Source organism: Pseudophryne corroboree, chromosome 9 (genome assembly GCF_028390025.1).
Source record: "Pseudophryne corroboree isolate aPseCor3 chromosome 9, aPseCor3.hap2, whole genome shotgun sequence".
In the NCBI taxonomy this organism is placed as follows: domain Eukaryota; kingdom Metazoa; phylum Chordata; class Amphibia; order Anura; family Myobatrachidae; genus Pseudophryne; species Pseudophryne corroboree.
In genome coordinates, this window is record NC_086452.1 from 315494553 (window position 1) to 315510100 (window position 15548).

General features: G+C 47.0%; 1 protein-coding gene and 1 pseudogene across 2 annotated transcripts in view; one reads left to right on the top strand and one right to left on the bottom strand.

Moving 5' to 3' along the window:
- MEI1 (meiotic double-stranded break formation protein 1) overlaps positions 1-15548 on the bottom strand; it is a 1382157-nt gene that overhangs the window by 616784 nt on the left and 749825 nt on the right. The gene's annotated exons all lie outside the window — the stretch shown is intronic.
- Positions 6201-6319, top strand: LOC134960646 (5S ribosomal RNA; annotated as a pseudogene).

The following is a 15548-nucleotide window of genomic DNA, read 5'->3' on the forward strand; positions in this document are numbered from 1 at the left end:
TTTTTCCAAGGCCCCTTGCGGGGGAGTGATGTAGTGGGAAGTTGCAGGGGATCCGTCCAATTTGGCAGTGATATGAACGGTAGTCCCAGTGCAGAGCAGAACGATGGGACGTCTTCATAATCCTCAAGAACATAACGTGTCCCTTCATGGGTCACTTGGACACTTAAAGGATATCCCCAGCAGAACCTAATATCCTTCTTCCGAAGAGCTTCCGTGAGGGGGTGGAGAAGACGCCTCTGTTGGAGGGTTGCCCATGAGAAGTCCTGGAAGATCTGTATGTGATGGCCTTTAAAATCTATGTTTAAGGCCTGTGTGGATTTCTGTAGGATAGTCTCTTTCACCTGAAAATAATGCAGACGGCAGATGACATCTCTAGGCCTTTCTGTGGGCGCACCTTTCGATCGGAGTGCCCGATGTGCTCTGTCAAACATTATTTGAGAGCTGGGGTCGGCACCAAGAAGGTCGTTGAATATTGTAGATAACGCCGCTACCAGGCCCTGAGGAGGTACATCTTCCGGAAGACCTTTGACCCTCAGGTTATTACGCTTACCCCTGTTATCTATATCATCCAATCTACGTTTCATTTCAGTGGTGGTACGGGAGTATCGAGATACGAGATCATGTAAATCAGCAAGCTTAGAGTCCGTTTCATCCCTGTGGTCTTCCAAGTCAACCACTCTATTCGCTACTTGTGAGAGATCAGATTGGATGGTGGAGAGACTTGCCTGTAGAGAATCGTGAATCCGCTTCTCCATGCTGGATAAGTCTTGCTGAATGTCTTGGCGTGTTGGAAGAGAGCGCAGTTGTATAAGAACTGCCGCCATATCGGTGGAGTCTTTACTGGCAGACCCAGATTGGCGCTTTTTTGGGGAAGAAGCCGGGGCCCCATTATCCTCCATGATGTTCGATGTCAAGGGTTCAGAGAGGGGCATAGAGGGAATGGGGTTGGGTACGGGAGTGCCAAATAAAGTACGGATGGCCGCAGCTCGTGAGGTTACGGGTTTAGCTTTTGATGAGTTGCCAGAGCGCCACCGCCTTGTCATTTGTTTAAGTGGACAAAACAGAATCCAGAACAGTGCCTCGTGGAAGGAAATATTAGGTCATATCCCAATAGGTATTGCAACACGCTATCCCCTCTGCGCGGCTTGGTCACATTATAGCATAATATAAAACAGGCAGGCATCGGTGGGCGCTGGGGTCAGCAGTATGCGGGTATATAGAGGAAGGCTGGATATGTCCTCCAGCTGCTCAGATGCCCCGCTCCTTTCGGCTTCAGCTGCATTTGAGGTGCCCAGATGGCGAGGGGGTGCAGAGAAGTAAGCGGCTGCGAGTGGGCCTCTAAAGGGGGTAAACCCGGCCACCTGCGCGCCGTGTCGTCTTCAATCCAAAAACGTCCTCAAAACTTTAGTCCCCGGCTCCGTAGGAGCGAGAGGGCCGCAACCCGCAGGGTCGGCCTAAGCCTCCCCCCGATTCCGCGGCACACTGTCACTGATGAAGGAGTGTAGGGTGAGAGATTGGGGTGCAGCCGCAGAGGGACTGAGGGCACAGGGGAGGGTGAAGGAGGCCTTTTATATGGCTGCAGGCAGGGGCCTTGGAGGAGTGCAGCTTCTGCAGTTGTGAGTCATCTAGAATGAAGGGGCACAACTGTATTGCAACAGCAGATCACTCACCCCCTGTTGGAGAAGCAGGTCTCAGGTGGTAAGCAGCAGTCCTCTGGTCTCTACAGCGCGCCTCTGGTTGCCGGCGCTGGCCGAGAGCTTCGTCTAAAATGGCCGCCGAGCCACCCGCGGCCCCGTCAGCCCAAGCAATCCTGGACACCCGCAATAGCCGGCGGCCGCAGGAGACGGTCCCTCAGCAGGCCCTGCTGTGAATAGGGCTCCAGAGGGCAGGGAAGAGGTGTGCGGTGTGTTCCCGCGGCCCTGGAAGTGCGTGCCGGCCCGGGTGAATAATCGAGGCCCCGGTCTGGCGGCCGTCTGTAGGCCGCAACCCGCGGGAGCTCCACGAGCTGCTCCCCGATTCCGCGGCGTCTACAGGGCACACCAGAGGGGTCAGGACAGCTAGTGAGGCCCTTTAATAGGAGAAGGGCATGCAGGAACAAGTTATTTGAGGGTTTATAAGCCCCAAATCCCCGGAGCTCTCCTGATGTGCTGCTGTCTCCTTCAGCAGTCAAGCCACGCCCCCTCTATATTTTGTCTTTTAAGTTGGGACACATAATGCATAATGTGTCCCCGCATGACTGCCCTCGACGCTCCCCAGAACAATGTAATGTTTTCCCAATGGTCGATATTATCATGATAATTTGCCCAAGCATTAATTAAGAATATTTTAAAAATTTCTGATTTGGATAAGTAGTCCGGGAAGCTCCAAAGGCGATCAGATGAGGCCATCAAAGAATGCCATAGTTCCAAGGATACAGGGGCATGGTCAGATATCATTATGTCCCCTAAGCTAGTGTCTTTGACCTGAGTCATCAAAGAGTTAGATACTTTATCAAGAAAACGTCAATTCTTGAGAGAGAACGATGCGCCCTAGATAGTTGTGTATACGTGCACTCCGCACCATGTAAAAGACGCCATGGGTCACTGAGGAAATTAGTATTCGTTAGATTATGTAGCTGATATCATGACGATGGACATGGATTGTTCAGGGGAGGAGATTTATCTATTTCGGGATTAATTACCGAGTTAAAGTCTCCCGCCAAAATGAGCTAATAAGTGGTCCATCAGGCTAATATCTGTGTTAACCTAGCATAAAAACGTGTCTGAGTGTCATTCGGTACATAAATATTCACCAATGTGTATCTGCGGCCTTCCATTTCTACATCTAGTAATAAGAATCGACCCTCAATGTTGGCCAAAGTATCCAAAATAGTGTAACAGAGATTCAGAGTGAAGAGAATCGCTACTCCCCTAGATTTGGAAATATATGCGGCAGTTACGCAGTCACCCAACCACCTCACCTTTAGAATGGAGTATTTGTTTGTACCCAATGTGTCTCCTGTAGCATAATTACATCTGGTCTATATCTACGTAAATGGGTGACAATTTTTTTTCCGCTTTATAGGTTTATCCATAGATTTTCAATTATGTTGAGGTCAGGAGATTGTGAAGGCCATGGCAAAACCTTCAGTTTACGCCTCTTGATGTAATCCACCGTGGATTTTGAGGTGTGTTTAGGATCATTATCCATGTGTAGAAGCCAGCCTCTCTTTAACTTCAGCTTTTTCACAGATGGCATCAAGTTAGCGTCCAAAATTTGCTGGAATCTTATTGAATCCATTTTTCCTTCTACTCGTGAAATGTTCCCTGTGCCACTGGCTGCAATACAACCCCAAAGCATGATTGATCCACCCCCATGCTTAACAGTTGGACAGAGGTTCTTTTCATTAAAATCTTTGCCCTTCCTTCTCCAAACGTACCTTTGCTCATTCCGGCCAAAAAGTTCTATTTTAACCTCATCGGTCCACAGAACTTTATTCCAAAATGCATCAGGCTTGTCTATATGTTCATTTGCAAACTTCAAATGCTGATTTTTGTGATGAGGACGTAGAAGAGGTTTTCTTCTGATGACTCTTCCATGAAGACCATATTTGTACAAGTATCTCTTTATAGTGGAATAGTGTACCATAACTCCAGTGTCTGCTAGATCTTCCTGGAGGGATCGTGCAGTCAAACGTGGATTTTGACTTGCTTTTTCTCACAATCCTGTGAGCTGTCTGATATTTTTCTTGGTCTTCCAGATCTTGCTTTAACTTACACTGTTCCTGATGACTGCCATTTCTTAATTACATTCCGAACAGAGGATATGGGCATCTGATAACGCTTTGCTATCTTCTTATAGCCTTCTCCTGCTTTGCGAGCGTCAACTATTCTCAGTTTCAGTGTTCTACACAACTGCTTAGAGGAACCTATGGTGCTGATTGTTGGAGCAAGGTCAGATGAGTCTGGGCTTTTAAAACCTTTGAGATTGACATCACCTGGTCTTTCCAGACGATGATTGAGAACAATCCATGACACTGCCAGGTCTCAGCTGTCCAAAGGGGGCAGTACAAGGTATTAACTCTGCAGGGTGCCCAAACTTTTGCAGACGCCATTTTTTGTTTTCTGTTCTTTTGATAGTGTAAATGATGGAAATAAAATCAAACCTTTTTTGACATGTTTTAAGAATGTCTAATCTGTAATTTGATGCCTTTTGGAGATTTTTCCATCTTTCCTTGGCTTATTTTTGCACATTAAAATGAATTTTTGCCTGGGGTGCCCAAACTTTCGATCCCCACTGTATATATATATATATATATATATATATATATATATATATACACACACACACACATACATAACAGTTGCAGGTGAAAGTTACAATAGAGAAACTATTGTGTATGATGCTACAGATATTACCCTGGTAAGCCTTAAACAAATAATGGGTAACAAATAATTCAGCACCAAAAATTCGGATATTTCACCACAGGATGGCAGTGCAACGAATGATATCCAAAAAGACCATATGGCAGATGAACATTCAGACAGTTAAATGTATATTGTACAACATGTATCCTGATCAGTGTACATTCACAGTCAGTATTGGTAAAATGTTAAGGCTAGATCACAAATTATAAACAGGATCGGACCTGACATTGGAGAGTCCAGTACAATATAAGAAAAAAACATCCACCTTAACAGGCAGGCATATCCTCTTTCCATGGGGGCTCTTTATTGCCGTATATGTTATGTATTAGGGGGGTCATTCTGACCCGATCGCACGCTGCAGTTTTTCACAGCGTAGCGATCGGGTCAGAACTGTGCATGCACCGGCGCTGCCGCATGGCCACCCGTCGCTGCGCTACGATCGCCTCTGACTGATTGACAGGCATAGGCGGTCGATGGGTGGGAGGGATGTTTTGTGGGCGCGGTCCGGGCCAATGCAGGCATGGCTGGATCGTGCGGGGAGTGGCCCGCAGCGGCTGCGTGACGTTCTCCCGTCATGCCAACCATGTGGTATCGAATGAGGAATGAGAGAGGGTGAATCACCGTCTAACAGCCAGAAGGAAGTAAGGAGAACTATATCGCACTGCAAACATAATAGGTTTCTCCTTGATGTGAAAATTCACAGCGCAGGGAGTTGAACCTCCTTACTCCTTTGTAGTGTGATAATACCAGGAAAGGGAGGACAGGGAAACAGAGAAGACTCACAAATAACTGCCCAGTGTGTGTGCTTTTCTAGCAAATATACAATGTCAAACAAATGAATAAGTTTCTCCTATTTGTCCAATTCCTGTAGTAGACTGATAGAAAAATACGAAATGTATCACAATTCTATTGTGTTCATTGAGAGCCAAAACTGCATTGCTTTTGAGTATCAATCATTTGTGCAAGTGTCAACAGCACATTATATAAACAGAGACTGAGCTATGTTGCTGTTATGTATCAAACGTTTGTATAAAGTAACAAAGGCAAATTTTATAGACAGTGACTGGTAATATACAGGGGTGGGGTTAGTGCTGGTTTCTACGGTCTACTACTCACTTATATAAAAGCACTGGAATGCCTCCACCTCCTAAACAATTGTACTTAATCCCTACTATTTAGAGATTAAGGATAGAAGTGTCACCTGTGAACTAGGAAGTGTGCCTAAATCGGACAGACTTCTGTTGAGAGCTGGTTCATTTTCTAAACATAACAAAGAAAAAGAACAACTCCCTGCGCTGTGAATTTTCACATCAAGGAGAAACCTATTATGTTTGCAGTGCAATATATTTCTCCTTACTTCTTTCTGGCTGTTAGACGGTGATTCACCCTCTCTCATTCCTCGTTCGATACCACATGGTTGGCATGACGGGAGAACAGCAGAAGGGTATTAATACTACTGTCTCAGCTAACACTTAAGTTTTTTTCGCAATTTATATTTGGCCACGCGGACCATCTTGAGACACTGGTGACTCCTACCTCAATTGTGATTAAGGGGCGAACTCCTACCCCCAAGCTCATCTCATTGCACCAACAAGAATGACCAAATGATTTAAATCCTTCATATACCGTCATCTATGGGTAAATGATAAGGCGAATGACGGTCATCTATAAATAGCTTAAACACATCTGTATCCAGAGAAATATCTGTTAAAGGGACATACCACTAGCTATTCTCTGTTCGGGCCATTTCTTCATTGCATAAAGTGGCAACCTGACTCTGATTAATGACATTTTACCTACTACCATACCACACTATAAATGCCCAATCTCATCCGATCTTGGAAGCAATACAGTGTTGGGCCTGATCAGTACCAGGTTGGATGACCACCTGGGAATATCAGGTGTTGTAGGTCACACTTGGCAGTATCACAGCAAGAGGCTTGCATGTCTAGCTTCTGACATACAAATTATGCAATTGAGCACAGAATAAACCTTTATTTCCTTAATATTATCACGGTTAAAGAAAACAATTTTCTCTGTTCTTTAACTTGACTGCATCACAAATTTTTCTATTAAGGCTGGTCCCTGCATTTGCTTTTTAATCAAGCAATCATAATCTTTTTGTCTCTGAAATAGAGTGCTCCCAACCAAGGTTATTTCGTTTTCTCTTTCCACTTGTATTCGATTATATTCAATAACCTTGGGAGCACCACTGACAATCACATTTGGGGCCACCTTAAAAAAATGATTGTATGGTAGGCAGGCGGTGATAGAATATAGACGTATGGTCTACATAGTCTGTTTTTTTCAGAGATTCACAATATTATCTATATTATTTGTTTTTGAATGTGACCCACAGTCCTGTGCGGAATCCCCAAACCCAATTCTTTTTTCCCAAACTGTAAGTCCTCAGAGGCCAAAGTATTGAAATTGTAGAACTTAGGAAACGTGTTCAACCCAGACCAAGTTGCTGTTCAGCAAAGTTGTAAAGCCGAGACCCCCCGCACAGCCGCCCAGGAAGAACCCACTTTACGAGTAGAGTGGTCCTTAACAGATTTTGGACACGGCAAGCCTGCCATCGAATAAGCATGCTGGATAGTACAGCTGATCCAGTGAGAAATTGTCTGCTTAGAAGCAGGCCACCCAACTTTATGGGGATTATAAAGGACAAACAAGGCCTCAGACATTCTGTTATGAGAAGTTCTCTTCACATAAATCTTCAAAGCCCTTACAACATCCAAGGATTTTAAAGTAATTGAGGAGTCAGTAGCCACTGGCACGACAATAGGTTGGTTATATGAAAAGCCGACACAACCTTTGGAAGAAATTGCTGACTTGTCCTGAGCTCAGCTCTATCTTCATGGAAAATCAAGTAGGGGCTCTTGCAGGACAAAGCCCCCAATTCCGACACATGTCTAGCAGATGCTAATGCCAACAGTGTGACCGCCTTCCAAGTAAGAAACTTGACCTCAACCTCCTCTAAAGGTTCAAACCAATCCGACTGTAGGAACTGCAGCACCACTTAAAGATCCCAAGGTGCCGTAGGAGGCACAAAGGCAGGCTGGATGTGCAGAACCCCTTTCAAAAAGATCTGAACCTCATGGAGGATAGCCAATTGTTTCTGGAAGAAAATGGACAAGGCCGAAATCTGGACTTTCATGGAGCCCAAACGTAGTCCCACATCCACACCTGCTTGCAGAAAGAGGAGAAACCGCCCCAGTTGAAACTCCACCATAGGAAACTTCTTGGATTCACACCAAGACACGTACCTTTTCCAAATCCGATGGTAGTGTTTAGACGTTACTCCTTTCCTAGCCTGTATCAGGGTAGGAACAACCTTGTTTGGAATGCCCTTCCGAGCTAAGATCTGGCGTTCAACCTCCATGCTGTCAAACGTAGCCGTGGTAAGTCTTGATAAGTGAACGGCCCCTGTTGCAGAAGTTTCTCTCGAAGAGGAAGAGGCCTCAGATCTTCCAGTAGAAACTCCAGAAGATCAGCGTACCAAGCCCTTCTTGGCCAGTCCGGAGCAATGAGGATCGCCTGAACTCTTGTTCTTTTGATTATTTTGAGAATCCTTGGGATGAGTGGAAGTGGAAAGAACACAAACACTGACTTGAACAGCCACGGAGTTACCAGGGCATCCATCGCCACTGCCTGTGGGTCCCTCGACCTGGAACAGTACCTCTGAAGCTACTTGTTGAGGCGGGAGGCCATAATGTCTATTTGAGGCATGCCCCAAAGACTTGTCACGTCTGCGAACACCTCTGAGTGGAGGCCACATTCTCCTGGATGGAGATCGTGTCTGCTGAGGAAGTCCGCTTCCCAGTTGTCCATTCCCGGAATGAAGGTTGCTGACAGCACCACTGCATGCTTTTCCACCCAGAGGATGATTCTTGTTACCTCTGACATTGCAGCCCTGCACTTCGTTCCTCCGTGTTGGTTTATGTAGGCCACTGTTGTTACATTGTCCGACTGAACTTGAATGGCCTGATCTTTCAGAAGATGTGCCGCTTGCAGAAGACCGTTCTGCACGGCCCTTAGTTCCAGAATGCTTATTGGAAGGATGGATTCCAGACTTGACCACCTTCCTTGGAAGTTTTCCCCTTGGGTGACTGCTCCCCAACCTCTGAGACTTGCATCCGTGGTTAGGAGGATCCAATTCTGAATCCCGAACCTGCGGCCCCTAGTAGGTGAGAAGTTTGAAGCCACCAGAGTAGCGATAATCTGGTTTTCAGTGACAGACGTATTCTCTGGTGCATGTGAAGATGAGATCCCGACCATTTGTCCAGGAGATCCAGTTGGAAAGACCGTGCATGAAATCTTCCGTACTGTAGAGCCTCGTAGGAGGCAACCATCTTCCCCAGAAGACGAATGCACTGATGAACCGATACTGGGGCTGGGTTCAGGACATCCCTGAACATTTCTTGTATCCCCAATGCTTTCTCCTCCGGCAGAAACACCTTCTGTACTTCCGTGTCGAGGATCATCCCCAGGAAGGACAGTCTCCTTGTTGACTCCAAATGCTACTTTGGAAGATTCGGAAACCACCCATGATCCTTGAGTAGCTGAGTTGAAAGAGCAATGCTCTGTAACAGCTTCTCCCTGGAGCATGCTTTTATCAGCAGATCGTCCAGATACTGAATTATGTTCACCCCCTGTTTGCGGAGGAGTAGCATCATCTCCGCCATGACCTTGGTGAACACCCTCGGTGCCGTGGAGAGGCCAAACGGCAGTGCCTGGAACTGATAGTGACAGTACAGCAGCACTAATCTGAGATAAGCCTGGTGAGGTGGCCAGATCGTAATGTGAACGTACGCATCCTTGATATTCAGGGATACTAGAAATTCCCCCTCCTCCAGATCTGAGATCACCGCTCTCAGGGACTTCATCTTGAATTTTAATTCCCTCAAATAAGGGTTCAATGACTTTAGATTTAATATTAGCATGACCGAACCGTCCAGTGTCGGTACCACAAACAGGTTTGTGTAATAACCCTTGTTTGCTAAGCGAGGTGGAACTGGAACAATAAAATTTGACCTTAGCAATTTTTGAATGGCTTTCTGTAGGATAGCATTTTCTGTCAGCAAAGCCTGTAAGCCTGATTTGAAGAATCTGTGAGGTGGGAGTTCTTGAAACTCCAGTCTGTACTCCTGGGTAACAATATCTTGTACCCAGGGATCCAGGCATGAGGATGCCCAGACATGACTGAAATTTCTTAGTCTTGCTCCCACCTGCCTGATCTCCAAGCTGGGAGGTCTACCGTCATGCCGAGGATTTAGAGGAAGCAGAACCAGGTTTCTGGTCCTGGGAACCTGTGGGTACAGGTTTTCGGGATTTCCCCCGACCACCTCTAAAGAAAGTGGAGGGGGATTTGGACTTTAACTTTAGCGGCCCGAAAGGACTGCATAGCAGACGTAGGCTATGATTTCCTAGTCGGTGGTGTAGCAGAGGGAAGAAAGGTTGACTTACCTGCAGTTTCCGTGGAGATCCACGCATCTAACGCTTCCCCAAACAAGAGCCTGACCTGTAAATGGTAGGTTCTCCACACTTTTCTTGGATTCCACATCCACAGACCATTTGCGCAGCCAGAGTCCTCTGCGTGCCGAGACAGCCATGGACGAAGCTCTCGCATTCAGATGTCCAAGGTCTTTTTCATGGCTTCCACCATGAAACCTGCAGAATCCTGTATGTGACGTACAAACAATTCAATGTCACTTCTATCCATAGCATCTAACTCCTCTAGTAAAGTGCCTGACCACTTTACTATGGCTTTAGAAATCCACGCACAAGCAATAGTGGGTCTTAAAGCTACGCCATTTGCTGTGTATAAAGATTTTCTCAATCTTTTAAAGCGGTGGACCCAGGGACAGGCAAAACCACTTTCTTAAACAATCTAGAAACAGAAACATCTACTACTGGCAGATTTTCTCACTTTTTCCTATCCTCCTCAGGGAAAGGAAAAGCAATGAGAACCCTTTTGGAGATCTGGAATTTTTTCTCTGGGTTTCCCAGGATTTTTCAAACAGTGTGTTTAATTCCTTAGACGCCGGGAATGTAAGGGAGGATTTCTTAGTGTCAGTAAAGTAAGCCTCCTCTACCTGCTCAGGTACTTATCAGTAATGTGCAAAATGTGCCTAATAGCCTCGATCATGAGTTGCACCCCCTTAGCAAGGGATGCCTCACCCCCCAGGATATGCTCCTCACTGTCTCCTGTATCAGAGTCGGTATCCGTGTCAACTTGCATTATCTGGGCAAGAGCACGTTAGCAAGGGATGCCTCACCCCCCAGGATATGCTCCTCACTGTCTCCTGTATCAGAGTCGGTATCCGTGTCAACTTGCATTATCTGGGCAAGAGCACGCTTCTTAGGGTAATTAAATGGGGTCTTTGAAGAGGTAGTGGGAGCTGAATACAACACAAAACCTCAACAGACTTTTTCAAAACCTGTGTTTCAGTCTCATTATGAGCAATCCGAGATGAAATCTGGGATATCATACCCCTAAGAGAATCCACCCATGTGGGTTCGGATTCAGAAGGCTGAGACAGAATATTACAGTCCTGAGTACAAGGAATAGAAATTATGTGAGCTATACAAACACACACACAGGAAAATGTCAGACACAGTTTCCCCCAGAGTACCTTCAGAGAGACACAGAGTATAAAGAGCCAGCCACACAGCGCCACAGTAGGCAGTTTATATAGTAAACAGCCGGCGCTGACTGAGTAACCTTAATAGATTAAACAGATAATATCCCCCCCCGTCTATAACACCTAGTACCGCAGAGGTATGCTGGAGTTATGTGGAGGGCAGCGCTCCCTGTCAGTGTCTCTTCAGTGTGATCTGCAGGGAGAGAATGGCGCTGGTGAGTGCTGGATCTGCTCTAAGAAGCTCCGCCCCCTGTAATGGTGCATCTTCCCGCACTTAGAGATTATACTGGCCTGAGGTAAATCTGCAGCAAACAGTGGGTTAGACCTTGTTAGCTATAATTTACAAGTGTAGGGTATTGTGCTGGTCCAGGGCGCCCCTCACAACAAGTACCGCTGAGCCCTCCGGAGCGCAGCCTGTCAGAGCGGCGCTCCTACCCTTGTGCCGCCATTTCCCGACGGTGACCCGCTTACCGGGGCACCGGCATCATACTCACCACTCCATCTTCTGGCTCTGTTAGGGGGTGGAGGCAGTGAAGTGGGAGTGAGTGGTCACCTCGTGGGCTTGCGATCATCACCCTCAGGAGCTCAGTGTCCTGTCAGCGGAGATAGGAGCCATTAACCTCTAGGATTGGATCCTATTCCCCCTTAGTCCCACAAAGCAGGGAGGTTGTTGCCAGCAACCTCCCTGTACCTAGCTCTTTTAAAAAATAATAAAACTAGAAAAACTCCTAGGAGCTCTCCTTGCTGTGACCGGCTCCACCGGGCACATTTTCTAAATTGAGTCTGGTAGGAGGGGCATAGAGGGTAGAGTCAGCCCACACTATTAAACTCTTAAAGTGCCCATGGCTTCCAAGGGACCCGTCTATACCCCATGGTACTAATGTGGACCCCAGCATCCTCTAGGACGTAGGAGAAAAGGTTTTAAGCGAGGGTAAATGCAACCAGTAAGGGGAAGAGTGTACTTTAAGAGAGGGAAGAGGGTCACACAAGAGGGGGCACGGTACCAAGCATCGGGTAGTGTGAAAGGGGATAAGAGAGATTGTTAGTAGATGGTAGGAGAGACAAAGTTATTACGGGGGGGGGGGGGGGGGGGTTGGTGGAATCTTAGACTGTCTGGCCAGCCGTCTGGCATGAAGATTGCCAAGCCCTCCAGAAAACTGTGTCCATCCACGGTAAGGTGTCTGCCAAGCTTATGGCAGTCTCCCAGATCTTCTTCTAGACCCTGATACCAGGAGTCAGTGTGCGGCGACTCGGGTGTCTGTGGCAAGGCTGCTATCTCCCGACGGGTATAGAATGGTGCTCAGAAACCCAATTTCGAAGGAAGAGTAGGTCAGTAAAAGGGGGGACGCTGGGAGCAAAGTGCTAAATGCTCCGAGGTATCAGGTTCATCTCCCATCAGGTTCACGCCAAACTCAGGCCGTCATCCACGCCATCAATGAATATGCCAGACTCCGGCAGATAATAGATCCACAGAGGCAATAATTATATCAAATTGTTCCTCAACTCATGGAGGACACTCTCCCATTAAGCATGTACCCCCAAGGTAGCAATATGAGGATTTTGATGGATTACACTAGCCTCTGCACGGACAGGGTTTAAAAAGCAGCCATGCAGGATGCCCCACCCACTAGAAGTCATCTAGCCCTGGTTAAAACAAAGGGTTGCCTCAAAGTGGGATCATGTCAATGCACCAAGGCTTTCTCTGAAACAATTTATTAAGGGCCCACCCAAAGCCAGCCCTAGCCAATTTGATGCCCTAGGCAAAATTTTGTCTGGTGCACCCTAGCACTGCATCTGACCCAGCAACATTCAGGCAATGGGGCCTACCGGGGGGGATACCCTGTGGGCCAGTTCAATCCTGCATAATGTCACACAGTAATGCCCATAATACACATAATTCCACACAGCAATGCACCATACACATATGCCCCACATTAGTAATACCCATAATACACATAATTACACACAATAATGCACCTGACACATATGGCCCACATTAGTAATGCTAGTAGCTTTTTTTTCTAAAACTTACTTTTGCTTGCTGGCATGCTTGCAGTCAGTGTGTGCGTCTATGCAGCTCCCTGGATCCGTGGCTGCGTTTTGTGAGATGGGGGTGGCAGGATGGGTGGGTGCGTGCTTGCGCTCGCACCCGTTAAAGGGGCACCTATGCAAGGGATGTGACAACACAGGGTATGCAGTCCTTTGCAAGCCTCACCCTTTATTTTCGCTTGCTGAATGGACACAGATGGCAGCAATGTCCAGATGCTGCCACACTTGCTGGTTACATAAAAAGACCAGAATCAAACATGTAGCAATTGTCCATTCTCTTCACTGTTCAGTGTGTTTGCTGGTGTGTTACTCCCAGCAACTGCATGCCCTTTATTTTATACTGTTGGAGCGATATGCTCTGTCCTTCAGTCTGACGTGTTCGAAAGTCACGCTGCACATATGTTTCATATAGAAATAGCACAATGCAACTTACTGACCACGTTACAGTACTGGATGGCAGGGGAATTTTATGGCATGGACTGACTAGGAAATAAAGTGTGGGGAGAACACTGCCCATGTTATGTCCCAGCAGACACCTGGGGTTTGCATAGGGATAAGGGACACCACAGGATGGCAGGGTCCCCCTCCCCCATGTGCACAAGCAGTATAGGTGATGTCAGATTTATGTGAAGCAGTCTTCCAAAATACACATCTGGTATCATAAAGAGTCATACAGTAATAACCTTATATAGTCAGTGAAAATGTCACAGGTCCAGGAATTGCAGTTACTGGAGTTCTACTGTCTGTCTGAAGTCTCAAAAGTCAGGGGCATTCAAGCATGTTGGAGGGAGTTCAAGGGACAGTGTGCATTCTATTTGACAAATGTAAACAGCAGTGTATACAAGTACTGATTGAATACATTTGGAAAGTAACAATTAGTTTGCGGACTGTCCCTCCCAGCATGAGATACTGCAGGGACATGCTTGGATGCCCTAGGCAAATGCCTAGCCTGCCTATAGCTGAGGCAGGCTCTGGGCCCACCAAATGTGGTAGGTGCCTCTAAAGAAAATATTATTAAATACAGAAAGTGGGAGAAGTTTTTTCGGGATATGTACCTGTAGCAAGGCACCTGGGGAAAACAGGGCACAAGTAGTACAGTCTAAGGCATACACAGAGTAGGTATCCCTTTCCAGTAGCCAATCCGCAATGTATAAGAAAAATATAGAATATGTGAATTTCAGCAGGTCTTGAAGTCCAAGGGGTATATTTAATTGAAGTCGGATCCATTCCGAAATTCATTTATCGGAATGGATCTGACCTGGGCTATTCAAAGCAATCTCAATTCGACTTTAAAAAAAGTCGAATTGAGATGTGGGCAGAGGGGGAGAGCAGCGCCGGAGGAGACAGTGGAGGCACAGGGGGAGAGCAGCACCAGAGGAGATGGTGGGGTCACAGGGGGAGAGCAGCGCTGGAGGAGATGGGAGAGCCGCAGGCACAGGGTGAGAGCAGAGACGGGGGAGAGCCGGGAGCACAGCGCTAGAGAAGCTGGCAGTGTAGCCGGAGGATGTCACAGCTGTTGCTCACTGCAGCGTCCACCCGGATCCAGCAAGCGGAACCTCGCTTGCTGGAGTCGGGTGGATGCTGCAGTGAGCGGCGGCTGTGACATCCTCCGGTTACGCTGGCAGCTGCTGTAGCGCTGCGCTCCCGGCTCTCTCCCATCTCCTCTGGCGCTGCTGTCACCCTGTGCCCACGGCTCTCCCATCTCCTCCGGTGCTGCTCTCCCCCTGTGCCCCCACCATCTCCTCCAGCGCTGCTCTGCCCCTGTGCTCCCACCGTCTCCTCCAGCGCTGCTCTCCCTCCTCTCCTCCACAGTCCCTCATCTCAGTCCGACATTTTTTTATGTCGGACTGAGATGGTCAGAAACGGGGCCAAATCCTGTCGAATTTGGCCCAGTTTTCCTCAAAAGTACATGAATCGGCAGCTATACCGCCAATTCACGTACTATACGACAAGTCGAATTCTCTGACTTGTCGAATAAAAATGCTTGGGATTGAATAGGTCGAAATACGATTCGACCTTAAAAAGTTGAAAACTGACGTCTTTTCGACAGACGGCCGCTGTCGACACTAATTGAATATGCCCCCAAGGCCGCCATCCCAGCGCAACATGTGTAATTTGGCTTTGGAAATTCTAGGGCGTCCATTTTTCAAGATGAATTTTTTAATATCCTGGGTTGAGACTGAAATTGGGAGCAACTGCATCGTACAGAATAGCTTCAGAAAAATGACAGATTTTAATACTGCTATCCTTCCCATTAGGGACAAAGGTAATGCTTTCCAGCTCTCTAATAAAGTGATAATTGAGTTTATCAGTGGAGTAAAATTGTATGCATATAGGTGAGATAAATGGCTTGGAATATTAATTCCTAAATATTTACATTTGGATTTCACCACTTTAATTTCCCTGAGTAATGTTGATGACATGTCATATGATGTGTCGGTGCCCA